Consider the following 26,204-nt stretch of genomic DNA (forward strand, 5'->3'; position numbering starts at 1 on the left):
AGGAACTTTCTTCCAGCGCCCGCCAACTTCCCTCAAGGCTGGTCATGAGGGGAAAATATAGATGCTGGCCCTAATAGAGACCTGCATGTTCCAATAGGCACCTTCTGGAGGCTCATTTGCGGGTAGGTGTTTCCACGTCCCTGCTAACAGAGGCTTCTAGTACATTCTGTGACCTCGATGACAGTGTTGTGTTTCTTCTGGGATGGAAAATGCTGCTTATGATACCCCACAGTGACAGAGAAGCCTCAAGAAGGATATGGTGTGAAGTCTGGCCAAGAGCCATCTGCAGTTACCTGTTCTGGGAGTGCCCTGGCAGCAACTGTGCTTTGACTTCTCAGGCTTCTTCATCCGATACCTTACACCCAACAGGCGGTGCATTTCTTTGCTTGACCCATTTTGCTTTCTGTATCATACTTCTTGGAGAAAAATGACCATCTCAGTCAGATTGTCATTTCTCCCCAGGCTTTTATTTAGCAAAATAAAAATGCCCTATGTTCTTGATGTCAGTATTCATCATTTTTTAGACTCTTCCACCAAATGACTTCCTAGTTTATCACAAATATATACTTTGGAAATATACCAATTTGATGTCTTAGTAAATAATCAAAGTTGAAACGACGAGCCCCGTAAAAATAGCTTTTATGTTTTCATCCCTGTCAGCTAGTTGTCTGGAGCCTCTATCATTTCTGACTGTCTTCTGTGAAGTTCCCAAGAGTGAGACCCACTTTGCATCACTGGTCAGAGTTTTCAAGCTGTGACAAAAGATCGTGGTGTGAGGTCCCTCCAGTGGTTGACATAATGCTGGAAATCATACTCTCGACACATAATTGCACAAAGGATGCCTCCATGATGTTGGAAACAAATTGTGGTTGTGTGAAATGGTATAACATTTCTTTAGCAAATCTATTCACTGTTTATGATAAAGGAAGTGGAAGAACTAAAAAGGAGAGGAAACGTCCAAGTACTTTTTAACATAGTAGCTGTTGCTACTTTAACTTTCCAATTATCAGGTTGGGTAATTTTGAGCACGTGAGCTTTCTGTGATCAGAATCTTTTCCTCTATCACCATCAAATCGGTGTCTTATTTTTCTATATTGTTGCTGATGGGTTGTAAACTTCCAAAATGTTGATTCTTTTCCCTGTGGAATTGTGTGACACCTGAGTGAACAGATTGTTAATGAAGGTGGGAAAATTCCCAAACTCCCATTGCAGCTAATTATGTTGAGGCGACTTAGTGCAATTGTTTCTTATTGTTTTATTTTCACAGCCAATGTGCGCTTAAAATCCTCTGCAAATTGTTTAAAAAAAATTCACTAGGTGTCTGGTTTTTCTCTTCCTTTTTCAGTCAAATGACCTGTTACGCACCGATTGGATAACCAATAGGTACGACACACAACACTGAGGCTCAACTTAATCATTTTTTAAGGGAGTGTTCGATTTAGAAAGCATTTGATTTAACACTGTGGTATGCAAAGCACTATGCCGTACATAACGAGAAAATAGAAAGAGTATTGTGAAATTTTGCCCATTAGGAGCTCACATTTTTGTGGGGGGAGATAACTCCAATTAGTTTAATAATTGCTTTAATACAAGAGTCAACCAGCAAATCTTTGCAGTAAAAGACCAAATAATATTAATAAATATTTTAAGCTTTGCAGGCCACAGTAGTCTAAGCTCTGTTGTTGTAAGAGAAAAGCAACCATAGACAATATGTAAGCGAATGTGAATAAATACAAGGAGACGAGAGATTGTAGTTGTGAAGGAGTCCCTGTGTTCCATGTGGAGGAAGGGTAGTGACAGTGTCCCTTGAAGGGGAGAAGTGGATAATATATACTTAGGAAAGTGGATGGAAAGGTCCTTTACTGACACCAAAAGGCAGGGGGTGACTGTGGAACGGGGAAGGAGGCATTGGTGACTGATAGAGAATCAACTGAAGGTTCCATGAGGATTCTGGGGTGGCCCTGAGGTCTCAGCTGAGGTGTTGGTTGCTTGATTGTTAGGTACCTAACCATGAAGCCTGTTAGAAGGTGGGATCAATTATGAATGAATGGGCTTGGGGTGGAAACAGTCTATATTGTTGAGTTACTCCTGATCATTCTCAGCAGCCTAAGAGTAGGGAGAATGGAGGCCAGCTGGCCTAGGGTGACCATTGACATGAAGGAAAGGAGCCAGCTCCTCCCTTCTGGGGTCTGCTCTGTGCTCGGCACTGTCTTCATGTTATCTTGCTTCAGGTGCAGGCATTGCCTACATTTTTACATGAAGAAATTTTAATTGAGGAAAATACAGTCCAGAGAACTGAGGTGACTTTCCCGGGATCATATGTTTAGGTAATATATTAGGTAATAATGTGCTCCTTTCCCATCAGATATTCTGATTTTAGAATAAGCTTACATTCTGGGTCTCCATTATGGATCTCTAATGATTTAATGGATGAGATTACCAGGCTGGGTCTTTTCTGTGGATAGAGAAAGAATGGCCCTTTAGGGTTATTTAGACCAGGGTTTTGAAAATGTGTGTTTATTTATTTTCAACAGAAGATCCCTCTGCTTAACAGAAACAGTTAAAAATGGCGCCTTTTTGGATGATGAAAGGGGACTCAGTCCAACTGCTCCAACCCCTGCCATCGTTTTAGGGGAAACAATTTGAAAAACATTGACCTCATTTTGCAAGTGAGGAAACTCAGCAACAGAAGTGAAAATGGGTTAATTTTGGACTCAGGGTTCTTATCACTATCCCATATTGGTTCCTTGAGAGCAGTTTGGCATATGGCACTGACCTGTTTGTTCAAGAGGCTACTTAACTTCTTTATGGTTGTGTCTGTACCTACAAAGGGAGCCTGTTACTGATGCCCAGTCTCATGGGGGGTGTTCGGGGAAATCACAGCTTACTAGAAAGTGATCTAAAATGTTTGGATACAAAAGGCAGGAAAATGAGTTTTAAAAAATGTCTTTTCCGGAGCAGACACCGTTTTAAAAATGTAGAGTATTTGTGGCATATATTACCTATGGGAAAAAGACTTCATTATTGGGAGCTTAATTTTCATTAGCCCAGCACATATTTGTGTTGGATTGGATTAAGTCATTTGTATAGAGATTTGGTAATTTCTGTAACTGCCAGTGTGGTCTTCAGGTTGGGTTTTTATCTTGAAATGGCATGGAATAGTGCGTGAAATGTGGAGGAAAGCCATAACTAAATGTAAGAAAGATAATTCAAATACGCATTCCAACTGCTGAGCAAGACTTTATATGTTGAGCTATGTTTTCTAACGACTTACTTTAAATCTGAAAACTTGTTTACTCCCTGGGGCTTTCAATGCTGCCACATGGTGGAGGTGACAGTGACATATGAGCTCAGACTTTGATGAATGGGAATGGACATCAGAATTACTTCAGTTCACTATGTGGTTACTGAGTACCTGCGTATGTGCCCTGATTTTATGAATTTTCAATTTATGACATTCATCTCGTGAGATGCCAGATACTACTGAGGTAGCCATAGTTAAATTCAGGGCAATCCACAAAAACAGAAATATAGTGATGAATGCTCTTACGAGGTGGAAATGTGAAACCTGGGGAAGTTATAACAAGGTCTGTTGACATCTAAAATGTCAGTGAGAAAAGAAATCACTTAGTGTGGTTCTAAGGTGAATAAATAGAAGTAACAGATTAACTTATGAAGAAAAATTTTTTTTAATTATATGTTTCAGGTGTGCAACGTTATAATTTGACATCTGTGTACACTACAAAGTGATCACCCCCAAAAGTGTAGTTACTCTCCATCACCATACCGTTGACCCCCTTTCACCGATTTTGCCCACCCCCAATTTTTTTTTTCTCTGGTAATCACCGATCTGTTCTCTGTATCTATGAGTTTTTTGTTTTATTTGTTTTTTATATAGATTCCTTATGTAAGTGAAATCATATAGTACTTGTCCTTCTCCTTTTGACTTATTTTAGTTAGCGTTATACCCTCATGGTCCATCCATGTTGTCATGTTGGCAGGATTTTATTCTTTTTTATGGCTGGGTAGTATTCCATTGTATATATGTGCCACTTCCTTATCCATTCATCCATTGATTGGCACTTAGGTTGTTTCCATATGTTGGCTATTGTAAGTAATGCTGCATTGAACATAGGGGCGTATATATCTTTTTGAATTAATGTTCTCTTATTCTTCAGATAGATAACCAGAAGTGAAGTAGCTGGATAACATGGTAGTTCTAGTCTTAATTTTTTTGAGGAACCTCTATACAGCTTTTCTTAGTAGCTTCACCAGTTTATATTCCCACCAGCACTGTGTGAGGGTTCCCTTTTCTCCATATTCTCGCCAACATTTGTTATTACTTGTCTTGTTGATGATGACCGTTCTAACAGGCGTGAGGTGGTATCTCATTATGGTTTTGATTTGCATTTCTCTGATGATTAGTGATGCTGAACATCTTTGCATGTACCTCTTGGCCATCTGTTTGTCTTCCTTGGGAAAATGTCTATCAGATTCTCTGTTCATTTTTAAATTGAGCTGTTTCTTTTTGTTGTTGTTAAGTTGTATCATTTCTTTATATATTTTGTATATCAACTCCTTATCAGATATATGATTTGGAAATATTTCTTCTATTCAATAGGTTGCCTTTGTGTTTTGATTATGGTTTCCTTCATGGTGTAGATGCTTTTTAGTTTGATGTAGTCCCATTTGTTTATTTTTGCTTTTGTTTCCCTTGCTTTTGGAATCACATCCATATAAACATCACAAAGACCAATGCAAGGAGCTTGCCTGCTATGATTTCATCTAGGAATTTTATGGTTTCAAGTCTTAAGTTCAAGTCTTCAATCCATTTTGAGTTAATTTTTGTATATGGTGTCAGATAGCAGTCTATTTTAATTCTTTTGCATGTGGCTGTCCAGTTTTCCCAGCACCATTTATTGATGAGACTGTCCTTTCTCCACTGTATGTTCTTGGCTCCTTTGTTGTAAATTAATTGTCCACATATGTGTAGGTTTGTTTCTGGGCTCTCAATTCTGTTCCATTGATTTGGGGGAAATTCTTAATATTTATAGCAATTTGATTTTGGATCCTAAAGGAAATCCTAGAGTTCTCAGATTTTAAGAGAATTGGAACAGATTAAACAATTTGTACTCCCTAGGAAGATAAGCTGATGGAGTGAAAAAAAACATTCCTGGTCATTTCACCTACATTTATGCACTTACAAAAAAAAAAGTTTTATTGAGATAGAATTCACATACTATACAATTCACACATTCAACGTGTATAATTCAATGTTTTTTTAGTATATTCATAGATATGTGCAACCATCACCACACTCAATGTGAGAACATTTTCATTACCTCAAAAAGAGTGTACCCTTTACTATCACTCCCCTACACCCCCCAACCACCCACCTCCAACCCTAATCTACTTTCTGTCTCCTTTACATTTCTCTATTCTGGACTTTCATAAGAATGGGATCATATAATATGTGGCCTTTTGTGACTGGTTTCTTTCACTCAGCGTAGTGCCCATTGTAGTATGAATGAGTATACTTCATTCCTTTTCATGGTTGAATAATATTCCATTGTTTGTATCTACCACATTTTGTTTATCCATCTATTTGTTTATCATCTATTGGTGGGCATTTGGGTTGTTTCCACCTCTACATTTACTTGTGATGATTGTATAGAAAGATAAATATACACTATACATTTTCAGACTCCAATTATTCTTTTTTTCATATGAGAACTAGCTGAAGGTTAAAGGGAAAACATTGGTATAAAGCTTAGCGCCTTACAAGGAACACTTACAAGAGCCCTACACAACACTTTAGTAACTCCTCACCTAACCCTGGGACAAACTAAAGGTTTGGCAGATACAAGACTTTCCCAAGGTCTCCTGACCAGTGAACGATGATGGCAGTTTAGAGTCCAAATCCCATCCTCCTTCTGGTACACCCAAATGAGTTTAAGTTGTTTCCTAAAATAAGCTCTGAAAGTTTTATAACAGTTTGTTCAGCCTGCGTATCTATATAGTATGCCAAATCTCCATGTCAGAGTATTCTAATGAAAATTCCCCAGGACACTAGATTCATGGACAATTGCTGTTGACCAACTGTCTGCAAACTTCCCCGCACTCTTGCCAGTATTCGGAGGAATCTCTAAGTGTTGCTCAAGAGGTTTTATCACAGAGCCTTTTTGGGGACTTACTGTGTTTCCCCGAAAATAAGACCTAACCTGAAAATAAGCCCCAGCATGATGTTTCAGGATGACATCCCCTGAACATGAGCCCTAATGCGTCTTTTGGAGCAAAACTTAATATAAGACCCGGTCTTATTTTTGGGGAAACACGGTAGCATCAGTCAGTTTCAAAGCACAGTGGGTATCTAAAACTGGAGATGCTGGTTCTTGCAATTCTCACCTCCAGGAAGACTTTCTAAAGCTCAGGCTGTGATCGCCCTTGGATGGGCCTCTCCCCACTCTCCCAGGACCTCCGCGGCCGCCTTGATGAGCCCTTCCGCCTGCTGGCTCTGCACCCTGCCATCCCCTCCTGGTTTGTGAGGGGCAGGCACGCTTGTTTCCCAGTAGTCCATTCTGGTGTCACCTCACCTCCCTGTCATAATGCTTAGCTGAGCTGTCAGCTGGCTGATGGCAGCTGTGTCACAGCTTCTTATAATGGAAAAGCCCACTGACATGCTCTGTTCTATGCAAGTCCAAGGAAGGGGGGATTTGCCTCACTAGCTGGTGCAGGGCCCCAATTTAAAGTTGCGAAGTGTCCACTCAGCAGAGGGGATGTGCTTGGTGAGGTGCTGCCTTTACACACAGGGGCCTGCTGTGCGTCTTTCACATGTACGGAAACAGAGGTGGGCTTGGTAATTGCTGGAATTCAGGTATCAGGCAGGTGATGGGCTTCCTTCTCTCCACCCCAAAGACTGCCTGGCACGCAGGAGATCTTCCTAATGTTGAGTGCTCGAGCTCTGTCTGCCCAGAATATGGCAGTCAGGGCAGTAAGAATAGAGACTCACGGTGCTGTCGATGCTGAACAGAACTTCTCGCTTATTACAAAGTCATTAAAAAAAAAAAGAAGAAGAAGCTAATTGGAAAAGAAAAGGAGTACAAGTTCCAGAGAGGGAAAAAGAAGAGGAACCTGTGGAATGAGTGGGGCGGGTGGTGTGGCCAATCTCAAGGACTCTTGTCCACAAAGTTGAAGACACACAGCTTTTTTGAAGTAGGGAGAAATGAAAAGGTGAGGTGATTTTTAAAAGGGATCCTGATATTTTGGCTCCTTGACTGAAAGGGAAAGCACTTTACAAATGTATTTGCAGCTGGCAGATAGTTAAAAAAAAAAAAAAGAAAAAGGGTTCTGTCTGAAGTGAGGAAGCTCCTTGGAGACAGGAATGGGTAAATAACAGATGTCTTCATGTGCCCACTCACTCCAGTCCTTTAGAAGTAGAGAGGAGAGGAGAGTGTCTTCAAGTTGGGGTCCTGTGGCAGGTAGCGGGAGGGGGACATCCTCCAGTGCCCCGGGAGGGAGCGATGTCAGTGAGAAGAAAGAGACAGAGGAGCTGGTGGGGCCCCCCTGTGCCCTGTCTGGGGTGGCCCCAGCCCTGCAGATAACCGTGTCCACTGTTCATTGTGAGTGTCCAGCTATTGAGTGTCCCCTAACCTTCTCAGCTTGGCCATTTTAAGAGCTTTCTGTTTTATTTGAGAAACCCAAGTTCTTTGGAGACCTGTTTAATTAAGTTCTCATTTGCACCTAACCCTGGCATCCATGGTAGGTTTCCCTCATTGTAGCTATTTTTAGGTCGTTTTCTGGAAAGATGCCTCTTTCCCCTCAGGCAGTCTCTGGCTGTGTGCCAGATAGCTCAGCTTTTGCATTGTGTTTTTTTGAGCGGTTACTATTTTTGTTTCTTTCAGTACTAATTTGACCTGGACTTTTGATAAGGTGTTTTAAAATACCCTTTGGACCTCCTGTGAGCTATTGGCCTTGTAAAATTATTCTTTCACTTAAAAATACCTGATTTTTGTCCTCATTTGATTATGGAATGGAGTAAGTCTAGGCATTTGGAAGGTTTCTGTAATTTCCCGTAAACCTCTGGGTGCTAAGTTGCCTTGTTACCTAGCACCCATCCCAGTGAAAAGGACTGGGTGACATGTCCGTCTTGTGGGCCTTCTGGAAACTGACACTAGAAGCGTCTGCAGACATGTTACATTTACTCATCTGTGGGCATAGCTGTGTTTCAGTTGTGGGAATCCATGTTATGTTAAAGGTCTGTGGGAGGCGTCCTTGGGCCATCTTGTTCACAGCATCCTTTGTAGGATGTGGGACAGAGAGTGAGAGGGGTAGGGGCTCCCTCAGGGTCACTCAAGGTCACACAGTTCTGTCTGCCCTAGAGGCTGTGTCAAGTGGCGGCATAGGGGCATAGAAGCAAGAAAGGAGGCTGTTATGTAGGCGGAAGTCAGGCTTCTAGGGTGGTCAGTCGCTGAGACCATCACAGGGCCACTGCTGAGAGGGGCTGATGGTAGAGCCTGTCCCCAGGCTGTACCCCTCTTGTGCCCAGTGTTTCCCTGGCTTGCCTGGGCTGGCTCCCAGCACAGTCCTCCTCACCCCCTGGCCTGGGTCCCGCTCCTGGCATTCACTGTCATTTAATCCTGTGGCATGCGGCCTTTGTCCTAGACGGTGGTTCCTGTAGTCTGCTGCTAGCCGGGAGCAACAGGGAAGCAGACATTCCTCTCTCTTCTGTTTGGGGGTATCTAGAACCGGCTCCTTAGAATGTGTGCTAAGAAGGCTTTGTCCCTCTCTGAGGGTGGCCCCAGGTAATGGGAATGGATTTGGACAATGCTTGGAGGACCCAGCCTTGCTGCTCTGGGAGCGCCACTGTTTTGTGATTGAAGACTGTGCCCTGAACCCGGCAGCTTAGGTCTGGACACAGTGAGCGGAGTAGGTGCGAGGGTTTGTCCTTCCAGTGGGAGAAGGTGCTGTATTACACACTCTCTAGGCCCACTGTGGCCAAGTAAGACTGAAAACCAGAGTTCAGCAGGGCTCATCATACTGTTGCTTACAGTCTGACTCCAGACTTTTGGGGGAATGACCCCAGGGGGAATTCTTACATAGGGGCACAGGTGAGCTCAGATGAATGTCCTCTGAGGCCCTGGGCACAAGTGTGCAGAGGCTGATGTAACTTGCTCCCACTTAACCACCAGGGTTTTCGTGGTCCTGGTCCCAAGTGCTTTGCATAAATTCATTCAGCCTTCACTGCAGCTCTAAGAGTGGGTGCCACTCCTTTCCCCTCCTTTGCATGAGCACACTAAGGTGAGTCAAGACCTTTGCCAAGGTAGAGGTGGGGTCTGAACTGTACGGGGTTTCAGCGCTTCCTCTTGGTCCACTGGAGATTGCCACGGTCCACTACTCTTCTGCTTCACTCGAGAGAGGGCCTCAGGTGGCGGAGTAAAGGTAGTTTGGAAGCTATGGACCAGACCAATGTGCGTTTGTCTTGCCTCTGCCACCTGCAAGCTCTTTGTCCTCAGGCAGGTGGCGTAATCTCTCAAACCTTGTGTGTTTTCATGGCAAAAGGGGGAGGATGAAGCTCTTCTCCTCCCAGGAGCAAATGAGAGCCTGTTTGTGAAGGTGACTTGGGACTCGGATACCCATGTATGCACAGGTGCTCCTTGAAGCAGGCTGCACACTCGTTGGCCCCATGTTTGAAACTCCCCACAGACATACCCAGCACTGCTCTGGGTTGCTTTTGCTCTGTGTACTGTGAACACAGGGACAAGAGCTGGGCGTTGGGCCTCCACCTCCTGCCTGTACGTCGGCTGCTTCTGCTGCTCCTGCCGCTTGGGTCTGAGTCCTGGCCTCTCACCCACACTCAGGCTGATCCTCCCTGAGCCCACCCTCCATTACCTCACCTTTGGGTTTTAAGGTCTTTGAGGGTACGGTCTGTGTATTCTCCTGGACCTTTCACATCATGGCCTTCATTATATGTATGTAATTTCACGTGTAAAATTGATCAGTTCGCAGATTCCTTAGCTCATCCCACAAAGCTTCTGAGGCGGCTGACCTCTGAAGCAGAGTTCATGCTGTTCAGAGGGTGCAGCCACAGTGATGAAATGTCTACGCATTGGTGGAAAACCTGCCTAAATGCTGCTCGGTGGATCTCTTTATGTCCTTTATGTGGAAAGTAATGCGCTCCTAGGAGAGTATGTCCTATGTTCCCAAGCAGCCAGCATCCCACCAATTCATCTAATGCTTTTGAAATCAATACCAGGTACATGGAGTCAAACAACAAAAAAATGCTGGTTGAGAAGCAAATGTTTTAATGAAAGTCATTGGTTGTATAGCCAAAGAAGACAGGAGACACAAGTGATGACTGGAGGGCACATTTGGATTTGCCTTGAGGCCTGGCTGGGTTTGTGAGGAGGAGGCTTGGAACAGGTACACAGACAGTCCCTGGGAGGTGACCTCGGCCTATCAGCTTTTGATCAGTCAGAGAAGGTGGTCACTTCCTCCCCTCACTCACACTCATGGGGCAGAATAAATGGACACATTCACAGCTGGCAGACAAAACTGGGAGGAAGAAATCCCACACCCCTTGTTCCTGACTGTACAAGGTCAGCCCGAGCCCTCCTGTGGACCCCAAGGTGAGGACGCAGCCCGGCCCGGTCCTGACAGCCGCAAGGCTGCCGGACCAGCCAAGCCCTTTGTGGCCCCAAGACACTCAGGCTGAGACTTTTTCAGGTCTAGCGAAGGCAGTTTCTGAACCCCTTTCAAAGAGAGGTTGATAATGAAATTCTCTGGTGATTGTGTTTCAGTTGCTTTAGGGACTTTCCACCATCTAAAGTTCCCTGATGTGAAGCTGTAATTGGATGAATTTAATTTGTGCTTTTTAGTTTTGTTTTCTCTTTGAGTCCCTGGTGTTGTGCCCCTTTCTCACATGTCTGGGTAGCTGGTGAATGATTAGCACAGCTTGTTACTCCCTCAGCCCCCTCTTCTGCCTCTTCCTTCCTCCCTTTCTTGCAGTCAGCAGTGATAGTTCTTAGAAAATGGAGAATTCTGGCCTCAGAACCTAAATGGTGGAGCATGGGGCCTGACCCTGTGACCCTGGGTTCTGGGCAAACCAAGCAGCAAACAGCCTTGGGTGAACATGCTTCCCCCCTGGCCTCAATTTCCCCATCTGTAAAAAGCCACATGACAGCACCTGCCTCTGGGGCTGCTGACAGCCCTGTTGAAATGCACAGTACTCTTAGACTCTTACACACATTTCAGCGAAGGGGCAGGAGAGCCCCGTTCCTGGGAACGAGCCAAACTTTAAGTCTTTATTGCAGAATTCATAGAAATAACAGCTGCTTGGCTCATCAGCACATTTCCTAGTCTTGATAGTAATATTTTCGAGTGTAGGTTACATGGAAGAAATGAGAACAGGATTTTACTATGGTGCATAATGCGAGTCCCATCTTTTCCTAACTGGTGTCTCTGGAGGCATAGGCTCCAGTGGCGGTTTTGCAGTGATTACAAGGGAAGGGGCTCTCTGGGTGGCAGGGGTTTCTCTAGTCAGGAACATGGCATTGGGCTCTGCCCACAGCCAGCCTGCATCCCACTCCTGATTTGCTCTTGCCCCTTGACAGACGTCAAGGCACGTTGACTCCATGGGAATGCAAGAAGGGGAGGTGAAGAGAAATGTACAAGCCTCTTCAGAGAGCTGAGGGCCAGCATCTGGAAGGGGCAGATGTAGCACTGTAATGAAGAGGTTGGAAGTGGCTTCCTTGGTAGGTGCCACAAACCTTGGGGCAGACGCAGAAGCCCTGCTAGGCATTTGAGCTGTCCTGTTGTGAAATGGCTGGCTTTGCTCCAGGGTGTTCCTGATGCCTGCGTACATGTAGCATGGCCAGACAATCATCGTATCATTACTGGAGTCTTGCTCTTCAAGTCACTTCCATTTCAAAAGTCTGTGTTCCTCCTTACCTCCTGAATAGAGTTGCTCCAATCCCACGGACTGCATTTGGGGCCTCTGTGACTGCCACCTGTGCATTATCTTTGCATGACCCATTCCTTGTCACTTGGGTACAAGCAACATAATTACTCAGTGTGTGCTCTTGGGAACCCCCCGACTTTCCCAACCCTTGGCCTAGAAGTTCCCTCTGCTAAAGTTCACACATCCACCTTCTGCCTAGCCCAGAAGAACCAGTGTAAGTGTAAGTGCCACATCTTCCATGAAGCCTTTCCTGGTCCTGTTTTTCTATACACACATCCTTGAACTTCTGTCTCATTGTCTCTCTTCTGTGCATGTGTAACTTCCCTCATCATTTCTTGTTCCTTTTATAGACTAAATATCTTGAGGATGGGGGGCTGATGTGTGCAGTATGGGACCTCCAAAGTCACCCAGCAGAGTGCCTGCATCGTACACAAATGCACAAATATTGACATGTAGGAAGAGGTTCTGAATGTAAAATTTGAATATTCTACATTTGTGAAAATGTCAGAAGGCCTTTTGCAAAAGGCCTGAATTTCCACCTCCCACGACCTTTTGTGATGAACATTTTTCAAACAAGAAGATAAAAGAAAAATCCATGCCAGAAGGATCCAAAATGGCAGAATGATAAACGCTGTGCTGGAGTCCTCCCATGACCACATTAAAATTATAACTAAATTATAGAACAGTCAACCTGGAGAACCATCTGAAGTCCAGCTGAACAGAACTCCTATAACTAAGGATATGAGGAAGAAGCCATGTTGAGACTGACAGGAGGGGTAGAGACACGAAATGGGCTGGCCCCACACCGGTGTGTGGGGGTTGAGAATTCAGAGAAATATCTCGGCTGCAGATGTACCCCCTGAGGAGTGAGAGGTCCCAGCCCCACACTGGGATCCCCATCCTGCAGGACAGGAGCTGAGAAGAGGAGCCCCTGCAACATCTGGCTGTGAAAATCAGTGGGGATTCTGTCCATTAGGGTGAGATAGAAGGTGGCTGGAAACCCAGATGTACTCTTAAAGGGACCAGGCACAGACTCACTTGCTCACAGGCACTCACCCTGGGCTCTGATGGAGGGTTGGCAACTCAGGAGTAGTCAGAGACATAGAGGGAGAAACTGAGTTGTGTGGCTGCAGGGAGAGGACTGGAGGGGCAGTCGCCATTTTCCCTGTGTAGAATCTTCGTCTACAGCCGGCAGGTGGATGCCATCTTTCCTGTGTTGAGCCCTCCGTCAATAGCCAAATCTGAATCTGCATTGGCTTGGTGAGCTCTGCTTGATCTACCTTGATGACTTCCTAGGACTCTGGCCTATCCAACTCATGCAACACTGGAGGCACATTCTTGGCCAGCCAGCCCAGCCTGTGTTGCACTCTTTCTTGGAAAAACTCTCAGGGGTTTGTGGGCAACGGGTGGGTGGAAGTTGGCCTCATTGTGCACTGAGACTTTTGCTGAATAGCTTCAGGCTCAGCACTGGTGCCAAACCAGAATCTACATGAACCTGGTGAATACCACTGGTCCCATCCTGAGAGCCTGCCTCACCCAACTCACTTACTGTGTGAGGCTCTTTCAGTGGCTGAGCCTTATATGAGCCAATATGTAGCAGCAGGCCTCAGGGTGCTTTGGGCTTTTTTTCAGAGCTACCCCAGGCCTGGTACTGGTGGCAGCCATCTTCAGATCGCAGAGTGGCTTCTCCCACATGCCTCCAGGTCCAGCACCAACTGTGGATTGCTTTGTAGTTCCTACCAGATAGTCCCTGGCTGGTCACAGGCAGTTACTGACTTGGGCCTCTCCAAGGAGATCCTCCCAGGAGACCCCAGAACCAACATACCTGGAGGTAGGCTTCAGATCAGAGGAGAGCACCACCCAATTAGCCCCACAAGCAGCATACTTAAAGGGTGGTCTTAGCAGGCACCAGAGCCTGCTGGGGCAAATCCTGCTCAGCAGCCTGTAAGCTGTAGACATGGCCAAACCCCATAGCCAGTGAGCCTGAGGGTCAATCCCACCCCCTGATGTGCCAATAGCAATCAGGGGTCAACTGTAATAGGAGAGCAACACAATTCACACAAGGGATACACCCAGAGTACTCTGGACAAGTGACCAGGGAGACTGTGCCATTGGGCCCCACAGGGCACCTACTACATCAGGCCACCCGGTGAAGACTGGGACATGTAGTATAGCTACCTAATACAAAGAAACAAACACGGGGAGGCAGCCAAAATGAGGAAACAAAAAAATATGTCCCAAATAGGAGACCAGGAGAAAAGTCCCGAAAAAGAACTAAACAAAATGGAAGCAAGCAACCTACCAGATAAAGAGTTGAAAACAGTGCTTAGTGAACTTTGGGGAAGAATAGATGAACTCAGTGAGAACTTGAACGAAGAGATAGCATACAAAAAGACATAGAAACCATAAAAAAGAACCAGTGAGAAAGGAAGAAAACAACAACTGCAATGAAGACTACACTAGAAGGAATCACCAGCAGAGTAGATGAAGCAGGGAATCCAGTCAGTATTTGGAAGACAAGATAGCAGAAAACACCCACTCAGAACAGGAAAAGGAAAAAAGAATTTTAAAAAGTGAGGATAGTTTAAGAGACTTCTTGGACAATATCAAGTGTAACAACGTTTGCAACATAGGAGTACCAGAAGGAAAACAGAGAAAGCAAGGGATTGAAAAGCTATTTGAAGAAATAATGACTGAAAACTTTCTTAACCTGGCAAAGGAAATGGACATGCAAGTCCAGGAAGTGAAGAGAGTCCTAAACAAAGATGAAGCCAAACAGGGGAACACCAAAGCACATTATAATTTAAATGGCATGGGTTAAAGACAAAAAGAGAATCCTGAATGCAGCAAGAGAAAAGCAACTAGTTACTTACAAGGGAGCTCCCATAAGACTGTCAGCTGATTTCTCAACAGAAATTTTGCAGGTCAGAAGGGAGTGATACGAAATATTCAAAGTGGTGGAAAGCAAAGACCTACAACTAAGACTACTGTATACAGCAAAGCTATCATTTAATATTGAAGGAGAGCTAAATAATTTCCCAGACAAGAAAAAGCTGAAGGAGTTCATCACCACCAAACTAGTATTGCAAGAAACATTAAAGGGACTTTTTTAAGAAGAGGGGAGGAAAAAAAGAACATAGATGTGAGTAATAAAATGGCAATAACTATGTACCTATCAATAATCACTTTAAATGTAAATGGATCAAATGCTCCAATCAAAGACATAGGGTAGCTGAATGGATAACAAAATAAGACCCTCACATATGCTGCGTACAAGAGACCCGCTTCAAATTGAAAGACACACAGAGACTAAAAGTAAAGGGATAGAAAAAGATACTGCATGCGAATGAAAAAAAACAAAAAAACAAAAAACAAAACTGTGGTAACAATACTTATATCAGACAAAATAGAGTTTAAAACAAAGGCTATAACATGAGACAAAGAGGGACATCACATAATGATAAAGGGATCAATCCAACAAGAGGATATAACCCTTGTAAACTTTTGTGCACCCAACATAGAAGCATCTAAATATATAAAGCAAATATTGACGGACATGAAGGGAGAGTTCGACAGTACGGTCATAGTAGTTACTTTAATACCCTATTGACGTCAATGGACAGATCTTCCAGATAGAACATCAATAAGGAAACAGCAAACTTAAGTGACACCCTAGACGAGATGGATTTAACTAATGTTTTTAGAGAATTTCACCCAAAAGCATCAGAATATACATTCTTTTCAAGGGCATATGGAACGTTTTTCCAAGATAGACCACATGTGAGACCACAAAACAAGTCTGAGTAAATTTAAGAAGATTGAAATCATATCAAGTGTCTTCTCTGACCACAACAGTATGAAACTAGAAATGAATTAAAAGAAAACAACTGAAAAACATACGAACACATGGAGGCTAAATAACATGCTACTAAATAATGAATGAGTCAACAGTGAGATCAAGGAAGAAATCAAAAGAAAGCTTGAGAAAAAATGAAAATAAAAACAGTGACTGAAAATCTATGGGACACAACAAAAACAGACAGAAGAGGGAAATTCATAGCAATACAGGCCTACCTCAAGAAACAAGAAAAATCTCAAACAATCTAAGTGTACACTTAAAGAAACTAGAAAAGGAGTAGCAAACAAAGCCCAAGTGAGTAGAAGGAAGAAAATAATAAAGATCAGAGTGGAAATAAATGAAATAGGTTCTGAGAAAATAATATAAAAGATCAATGAAAACAAAATAAAAATCACATAGTCATCAATAGATGCAGAAAAGGCATTTGACAAAATCCAGCATTCATTTTTGATAAAAACTCGCAGCAAAGTGGGAATAGAGGGAACATACCTCAACATAATAAAGATCATCTATGACAAATCCACAGCTACCATCATACTCATTCTCCTTATTATCAGGAATAAAACAAGGATGCCCACTTTCACCACTTTTATTCAACACAATATTGGAAGTCCTAACCACAGCAGTCAAACATGAAAAAGAAATAAAAGGCATTCAAATTGAAAAGGAAGAAGTAAAACTGTCATTATTTGCAGACATGATATTATATAGAGAGAACCCCAAGGATTACATCAAAAACTATTTGGGCTGATAAATGAATTCAGTAAAGTAACAGGATACAGAATTAATATTCAGAAATCAGTTGCATTTTTATACACCAATAATGAACTGTCAGAAAGAGAAATTAAGAAAGCAACTCCATTTAAAAAGATTGATAAGATATCCTATCAATCTTTGATAGGATAAAAAAAGATATTTAGGAATAAATTTAACCAACAAGGTGAAAGATCTGTCTGTACTTGGAAAGCAATAAGATGATGAAGAAAGAAATCGAAGAAGATACAAATAAATGGAAGCATATACCGTGCTCATGGATAGGAAGAATTAACAGTTAAAATATCCATATTAATGCAGACTGGTGTAACCGCTATGGAAGGCAGTGTGGAGGTTCCTCAAAAAATTACAAATAGAATTACCATATGACCCAGCAATCCCTCTCCTGGGTATCTACCCAAAGAATTTGAAATCATTTATACATAAAGACACGTGTGCTCCAATGTTCATTGCAGCTTTGTTTACGGTGGCCAAGACATGGAATGAACCAAAATGTCCTTCGATAGACGAATGGATAAAGAAGTTGTGGTGTATATACACAATGGAATACTATTCGGCGTTAAGAAAAGATGATATAGGAACATTTGTGACAACATGGATGGATCTTGAGAGTATAATGCTAAGCGAAATAAGTCAGACAGAAAAAGCAGAGAACCCTATGATTTCGCTGATATGTGGTATATAAACCAAAAACAAGACAAACAAATGAGAAACAAAAACTTATAGACACAGACAATAGTTTAGTGGTTACCAGAGGGTAAGGGGGATCAAATATATGGTGATGGAAGGAGAACTGACTCTGGGTGCTGAACACACAATGGGATTTATAGATGATGTAATACAGAATTGTACACCTGAAATTATGTAATTTCATTAACAATTGTCACTCCAATAAATAAATTAAAAAAAATATCCATACTAACCAAAGCAATTTATAGATTCAATCCCTACCACAATACTAATGGAACTTTTCACAGAAGTAGAACAAATAATCTTAAAATTTATATGGAACCACAAAGGACCCCCAATATCCAGAGAAATCTTGAGAAAGAACAAAATTGGAAGTATCACAGTACCTGATATCAAATTATACTAAAAGGCTATCGTAATCAAAACAGCATGGTAGTGGCATGAAAACAGACACATAGATCAATAGAACAGAATAGAGAGCCCAGAATGAACCCACACCTACATGGTCAATTAATCTATGACAAAGGAGGCAAGAATATATAGTGGGGTAAAGACTTAATCTATTCAATAAATGGTGTTGGGAAAATTTGACAGATAACATGCAACAAAATGAAAGTGGACCACCTTCTCACACATTATGCAAGAATAAATTCAAAATGAAGTAAAGGCCTAAATTTAAGGCCCCAAACCATAAAGCTCCTAGGAGAAAATATAGGCAGTACACTCTCTGAAGTTGCTCTTAGTAATACTTTTTCTGATATATCTTCTTGGGCAAAGGAAACAAAAGAAAAAAGAAATCAACAAATGCGACAACATTAAAGTAAAAAGTTTTTGAATAACAAAGGAAACCACCAACAAAACGAAGAGATAGCCTATGAATGAGGGAAGATATTTGCCAAGGATACATCTAATAAGGGATAATATCCAAAATTTATAAAGAACTGATAGAATTCAACACCAAAAATATAAATAATCCAATTAAAAATGGGCAAAGGACCCAAATGGTCATTTCTCCAAAGAGCTCATACATACAGATGACAATAGACATAGAAAAAGATGCTCAAAAAAAAAAAAAAAGATGCTCAATGTCATTAACCATCAGAGAAATGCAGATCAAAACCACAATGCGATACTACCTCCCACCAGTCATAATGACTATTATCAAAAAGTCAACAAACAAATGCTGGTGAGGATGTGGAGAAAAGGGAACCCTTGTGCACTATTAATGGGATTGCAAATTGGTACAGTTACTGAGAAAAATAGTTTGGAGTTTCCTCAAAAAGTTAAAAATAGAACTACCTATGACCCAGCAATTCCACTTCTGGGTATTTATTTGAAGAATCCAAACACTAATTCGAAAAGATATGTTCACCCCTATGTTTTTTGCAGTACTATGTCCAATAGCCAAGATATGGAAACAACCCAACTGCCCATCAATAGATAATAAAGAAGAGGTGGTACATAAATACAATGGAATGTTACTCAGCCATAAAAAAGAATGAAATCTTAACCACTTGTGAAAACATGGATGGATCTACTAGAGGGTATTATGCTAAGAGAAGTCAGACTGAGAAAGACAAATACCATTCGATCTCACTTATATATGTGGGATCTAAAGAACAAAATAAACTAACAAGATAGAAACAGACTCATAGATACAGAGAACAAAATGATGGTTACCAGAAGGGAGGGGATTTGGGGAGCTGGGTGGAAAAGGTGAAGGAATTAAGTGGTACAAATTGGTAGTTACAAAATAGTCACAGGAATGTAAAGTACATCATAGAGAATATAATAAATAATGTTGGAACAACTCTGCATACTGTGTTTCCCCGAAAATAAGACCTAGCTGGACAATCAGCTCTAATGCGTCTTTTGGAGCAAAAATTAATATAAAACTGGGAATTATATTGTATTATATTATATTATATTATATTACATTACATTATATTTATTATACTATATACCCGGTCTTATTTTACTATAAGACCTATTACTATTTTAAAATAAGACTGGGTCTTATATTAATTTTTGCTCCAAAAGAAGCTCACTGGCCCTCATGGGAATTGAACCAGTGACCTGGGTGTTATGAGCACTGTGCTCTTACCAACTGCGCTCTAACCAACTGAGCCAACCGGCTGTCCCAGGATGTGCATGTTTTAAAGCATGTGTTGAACAGCATTCCTGGCCTACACCCTCTAGATGCCAGTGACACCACCTGCTTCCATGGTGACAACCAGACTCTTCTGCAGACATTGCCAAGTGCCCACTGATGGGCAAAATGTTCCTGTTTGAGGACCACTGTTCTAGAACAGTCTCCCCAACTTTGTTTTCCAAGGCATTGACCTTTTGAGTACACTAGGCCAGTTGTTTTGTAAAATGTCCCACATTCTGGATTTTGTCAGGTCATTTTTTGGTGGTGTCATTTAACTTGTTTCATTTAACTTGTTTCTTGATTCTCTGTATTTTTGTAAACTGGAAGTGGGGGCCAAACTAAAGGCTGTATTATGAAGCTTAACTTTTAAAATAGAGCAACTTGTAAGACTACGCTTACAACAAAAATAACTTTTGGGGTTGGAGAAGGGCACGTTTCTCACACACGGGAGAGCGCAGCCCCTGCTAGATACTTGGAGCAGCTGGTGGCGGCACCAGCTCTCTTCAGGCTCTGAGATGATATTGTTTTGTGCAGGACGCCTTGATCTCTGGACAGGTGGGGACTGCCCTTTTTTGTGTTGCCTTCTAGGTAGTTTACCAAAGGCAGGGGAAATGCTGTGTGTGTGTGTGTGTGTGTGTGTGTGTGTGTGTGACTCTTGGACCTCGAGCTGAAGTAGTCTCCTCGCTCCTTGCTGTTTTTCCATCAAAACCAACTATAGGGTTATGTTTTGTTTACTTAAAAGAAAAAATAGATATGTGTTTCTCTTAGCTTCATAATACTGAGATTATTATGTTTACTTTGTAGAAAGTGTTTGACTGTTAAGTGGTAGTTGGGACCCTGGGGTTGCTCTACTCTGGCTCTTCGGGTATTTTTTGAACTGAAAGTGTGTGAATGGGAGGGCACGGTGGCCCTTCCCTGCCTGGAGATCCTGCTTGGTATCACATGTTATCTCAGGGACTCGGCAGGGTCATGCAGTAGAGGATGTGTGAAAAGAAGGCCCAAGAAGTTATGAAAGTCTCGGATGCGTTGTCCCAGGGCCAATGATCAAAGTTAATTGAGATAATTCTTAACACCTTTGCTGCCCAGTTCTGGGCCATCAGCTTGCGTTTGGGTTAGTAAGTCTGTTTCGTGACTGAAATCCACCTTGACACACCTATATTTAGCTGAGCTGTTGCAGGACGTGAGAGTTGTCCATGAGCCTCTCGGGCATCTGAGGCAGGACCTGTCCTGGATCATTTTGAGAAAAGTGTGTGGGGGCTCTATGTGCTGGGAGGAGGTTGGGTGTAGTTACAGAGGGTGATAAGTGGGGATGAGAGCAGTGGTGATAGGATGAGGGCGTGCCATATTTTATAATTATGCCGTTATCGAGTGTGAGCAGGTCTGTTTACAGCAGTTAATTTTTAAGAACTACATTATTTCTGGATAATTCTGGTGTATGGTAATCATTCGAGTAAGTTGTGTATCAGATTAAATAAAGAATCTGTCTCTAATTTATGCCAATTTAAAGATGTCTTCTCTTTGTCTCTGGGGGAGGGGAGGCAGGTTGCTATGGAGACAACATAAGAAAAAGTGACAGGCAAGAAAGCTTAGCAGTTTTGATTTTGAAAATATTTGTGATGCAGGTAATTGTATGTGTAATAATGTTATGCAGCAGAACCAACTGCCTGTGCAAAGATGCATGCCACGGAATATTACAGTAAAACAGGGTTTCTATAAGGAGCAAAATGCTATTTGTGTGTTATTAGGATATTGAAATTGTGAACAAGATACAATGGAGTCCCAAAATTTCTAGGGGTGCAGCTGCTGTATATTGTAGCATGTCACCTATAGAATTTGGGAAGGTACTTTTACTGGGAAATAAAACATTTGTATCGTAAGACTTACCAAGACTAACCTGAGTATGTGATTTTCTAAATAGCTAAAATCAGCTTTACTCTGGTTAATAACAGATTTTGATCCTTTTAAATGGCACTATTTTCTTTCTGCCTTTCAAAAAAATTATTATTAAGCTATATTTCATAGTTTGGGGACCAATTTAACAAGTTGACATATGGTTGTTTCCCTCTATCCTAATTTTCCTAGATATTTCAGTTTAGTTTTGCTCTAATTTGGAATTCTTTTCTCCCCCTCATATGCAATGAATAATATCTGCCACCTCCCAGCCTTCCCCCTGGTTTTAGAAATTTGATGGGATTTAAGAGAAAAAGAAACTTTAGAATGGGACTCGTTAAATTGAACAATTCAGCGCACATTTCTTGAATCTGTGTTTGGCACTGTGCTGGCTACTCAGTCTTTATGGAGCGTGTACTCTTACGTTTAAGCTCTGCTGAGACATGATATTAGTGTTGTATGGTTTCTAAGTGACCCTCAGGATTTTCAGTTCACACCTTTTTAAAAATAATTTTTGATTTTTTAGTTAGAGTTGACATACAATATTACATAAGTTTCAGCTGTCCATCATAGTGATTAGACATTTATGTAACTTATAAAGTGATCACCCCGATAAATCTAGTACCCATCTGACACTCTACATAGTTATTACAATATTATTGACTGTCTTCCCTATGCTGTACTTTACATCTCAAGGACTATTTTGTAACTACCAATTTGTACTTCTTAATCATATCCCATTTTTCACCCATTCCTACCCCTTCCCATCTGGCAACCATTAAAAGGTTCTCTGTATCTATGAGTTTGTTTATATTTTGTTTTTTCCTTTGTTTTTCAGATTCCACATATAAGTGAAATCATATGATATTTGTCTTTCTCTGTTTGACTTATTTCACTTAGCATAATACCCTCTAGGTCCATTCCTATTGTTGCAGATGGCAAGATTTCATTCTTTTTTAGATCAAGTATTATTTCGTCGTACATATGTACCACTTCTTTATCTATTCATCTGTAGATGGACACTTAGGTTGCTTCCATATTTTGGCTATTGTAAATAATGCTGCAATGAACATATGGATGTCTTTTCAAATTGTTGTTTTGGGTTTCTTTGGATAAATATCTTGAAGTGGAATTACTGGGTCATTCTTTGTCTCTTGTTATAGCCTTTGTTTTTTGTTTTAAAGTTTATTTTGTCTGGTGTAAGTATTGCAACCCCAGCTTTTTTTTTTTGGTTTCCACTTTCACGAAATATCTTTTTTCCATCTCTTTACTTTCAGTCTGTGTGTGTGTTTCGATCTGAAGCAAGTCTCTTGTAGGCAGCATATGTCTTGGTCTTGTTTCTTATTCAGCCACCCTATGTCTTTTGATTGGAGCATTTAATCCATTCACATTTAAAGTAATTGTTGATAGATATGTACTTATTGCCATTTTATTATTTTTATTTTTGATGTTGTTGTTCTTCTTCTTCTTAAAGATGTCCCTTTAACATTCCTTGTACTCGTGGTTTGGTGGTGATGAACTCCTCTAGCTTTTTCTTGTCTGGGAAGCTCTTTATATGCCCTTCGATTCTAAATGATAGCCTTGCTGGGTAGAGTAGGCGTGGTTGTAGGTCCTTGCTTTTCATCACTTTGAATATTTCCTGCCATTTCCTTCTGGCCTGCAAAGTTTCTGTTGAGAACTTAGCTGACAGTCTTATGTGAGCTCCCTAACTGCTTTTTTTTTCCCCCAAATAATTTTATGGTTTTATTAAAACACAGTTTGCACACAACCTTTCTATTTATTTTCTTCACTGTGCAGCCAGGTATTGGGATTGGTGACTCTGATGGCCAGTTGGGCTGCTCTTTCCAAATGGCTTTGTGGTTCTTTGAGTAGACGTTGTGAACAATCTCAGCACAGTAAGATTTATTGCACATCAGCAGCACTTCAAGCTCTTTGACATTGTGGACCAGGAACTTCCAAAAGCATGTGCTTTGTTTTCTTGTTACTCCCATAACCAGTGATGGGCATCAAGATCTGGTCCTTGAATCTTCTGCGCACCCTGTTGTCAATGCCTCTGGGTTTCCGCCAGTTACGCTTAATTTTGACATATCGGTCTGACTGGTGCCAGATAAACTTCTTGGTCCTCTTTTTGACGATCTTGGACTTCACGAGTGGTTTGAGGGCAGCCATGATACCTGTTGTTGGGATAACGTAGGATATTTGGAATTCTTTCTGAGCTTCTAAGTCTGATGGGGGAGCAATCACTTCCCCCTAACTGCTTTTCTAACTGCTTAACTAACTGCTATTCTCTTTCTGCTTTTAAGATTCTCTCTTTGTTTTTAACCTTTGGCATTTTAATTATGACGTGTCTTGGTGTGGGTCTCTTTGGGAGTTTTATGTTTCCTATCTCTTTGTTGAAGTACTCACTGAGATGATTTTTTCTTTCCCTAAGTTCATTGAGCATCCTTATGACCAATGTTTTGAACTCTGCACCTGGTAGATTGTTTCCATTTTGTTTAGCTCTTTTTCTGAAGTTTTATTTTGTTCTTTTATTTGGGACATGTTTTTTGGTCTCCTCATTTTGGCTGCCTCCCTGTGTTTGTTTCTATTTATTAGGTAGGGCTTCTGGTTTTGGTAGAATGGCCTGATGTAGTAGGTATCCTGTGGGGTCCAGTGGCACAGTCTCCTGGGTTACCTGAGTAGGGTGCTCCAGGTGTGTCCCTCATATGGGTGGTGTGTGCCCCCCTGTTGTAGTTGAGCCTTGGTTGCTGTTGGCACAGCAGTGAGAAAGATTGACCCTCAGGCTGATTAGTTGTGAGGACTGGCCATAACTACAGTGGGGGAGCTGTTGTGCAGGAGCTGACCCTCTGGAGCAGGATTTCTTCAGCAGGGCTCTGGTGCCTGCAATTCTTCCCTTTGGATGTGTCATTTGTGGAGGTAGTTGGGTGGTGCTCTGGTGTGGTCTGAAGCTGGGCCCAGGGTGTGTTGGTTCTGGGGCCTCTTGGGAGGTGCTCAGGTGCAAACCAAGGTCACCTGCTGCCTGTGTCCTGCCTGGAGCCACTTGGTATAAATTACAAAGTGATCTGCAGATGGCTGCCACTAGTGCTGGGCTTGGACATGCCTGGAAGAGGCTAAGCTGTGAACTGAGGCTGGCTGTTGCTAGTGCCAGGCTTGGGGCTGCTTAACAAGAGGTACAGGGCACACCAAGACTAGATGCCATGTGCTTGGGGTTTGTGAGCCTTTGAGAGATTGTAGGAAAGTCTACAGCATGAACCAAGACAGGTTCTTTGTATGGAAAAGCTACTGGAAGCGGCCTGGGTTGGTTTTCAAGTTGGGTGGGGCAGGGTCTCAGGAATCATCAGGATGGGGACAATAGTGTTAGCTAGGTTGATGGAGATGGAGGTATGGCAGCTGCTTTTGCCTGCAGGTTGGGTCACGGGGAGGGCTCAACAATGGGAAAATGGCTTCTGCCAGCAGTGCTGTCTGGGAGAAAGCTGTCCATCCAGCCCTCACCCCGAAGTCAGACAATTTAATTCCTCTCTGTATGTCCCTGGTGCCTTTGAAGTTGCTTCTGTAGCACTGGAGCTCAAAGTGAGTGACCTTTAAGAAGAATGCCTGGGTCTCCAGCCACCCTCCAACTCACTCAGCCACAACCTCTGCTGGTTTTCACAACCAGAAGTTGTGGGAACTTCTCTCCCTGGCACTGGAACCCTGGGCTGGGAAGCTTGGTTGCGGCTGGGACCCCCCCACTGTGAAGTTGGAAATTTGACAGCCAAGATATCCCTCTTGATTTTTAACTGCCACACGTGGGTGTGTGAACAGCTCGTTCCACATCTCTGCCCCTCCTACCAGTCTGAATGTGGCTTCTTCTGTATGTGCTTAGTTATAGGACTTCTGTTCAGCTAGACTTCAGGTGTTTCTCCATGATTGTTGTTCTGTAGTTTAGTTGTAATTCTGATGTGGTCATAGATGGAGGCGACACAGCATTTATTCTGCCATCTTGACTGGAACTCTCAGTTTACATCTTAATATGGTAGATTTGAGATGGATATAAATTCATGAACAGTGCTGCCATTTAGAGGTGGGGTATATTTTCTTCTCTTGAACCTGGACTCTACTGCTGCTTTGACCAATAGATAACAGCAGAAATGACTTTGTGCCTTTTTGGGGGCCCAGGCCTTTAGAGACCGGTCGCTTGTAATTCCTGTCTCTTAGGATACTTGTTCTTGGAATCCAGCTATTCTGTCAGGAAGCCCAAGCAGCTCTGTGGAAAGGCCCATGTGGAGAGGAGCTTACTGTCCTAGCCGATAGTCTCAGTACTCTCCAATAGCCAGTATCACCTTGCCTGCCATATGAGTGAGCTTCTTGACCCACCCAGCTATTCTCCTGTGGAGTGGAGATGACTGCTCTTACCAAGTCCTGTTCAAATTAGGTATTTTTAAGCAAAACTGGCTCTTGTTGTTTTAAGCCACCAAGTTTTGGCTGGTTTGTTATGCAGCTATGGATAAGCAGAACACTTAATTTTTTTTCCTACCCTCTATACTGCTGCTCTGAAAATAGCCCTGTTATAGGGACTGAGATAAAGGGATATGTATTGCCTAGGAAATACATATTCTGGACAGGTGTCTCAAGGATGAGATGCACTAGCATTCCAGGAAAAGGCTAATTATCAGGATTATTAAAGGCTAATTATCTCTTACCAGGAACTTTTGCTTTACTGACCTGCTAGTGAATATCCTTAAAGAGGGACAGTGTTGGTGGATGGTGAAGTTCTGAGGATCTAGGTCACCTGTCAGAGGTGCCCCCAGGGAGGCCCAACATTGATGGGGATGAACCCAGAGTGGACAGAGTTGACCCTCATCACACCAGCCTTTCATGGCAGTCAGTGCCACACACCAAACCCA

General features: G+C 42.3%; 1 protein-coding gene and 1 pseudogene across 2 annotated transcripts in view; one reads left to right on the forward strand and one right to left on the reverse strand.

The window, feature by feature from the left end:
- SH3RF3 (SH3 domain containing ring finger 3) overlaps positions 1-26,204 on the forward strand; it is a 353,595-nt gene that overhangs the window by 51,203 nt on the left and 276,188 nt on the right. The gene's annotated exons all lie outside the window — the stretch shown is intronic.
- LOC308505806 (large ribosomal subunit protein eL32-like) lies at positions 23,095-23,490 on the reverse strand (annotated as a pseudogene). Its single transcript has one exon. The product of its transcript is annotated as a large ribosomal subunit protein eL32-like (transcript).

The sequence above is a fragment of the Rhinolophus hipposideros genome (assembly GCF_964194185.1).
Source record: "Rhinolophus hipposideros genome assembly, chromosome: 12".
NCBI lineage: Eukaryota > Metazoa > Chordata > Mammalia > Chiroptera > Rhinolophidae > Rhinolophus > Rhinolophus hipposideros.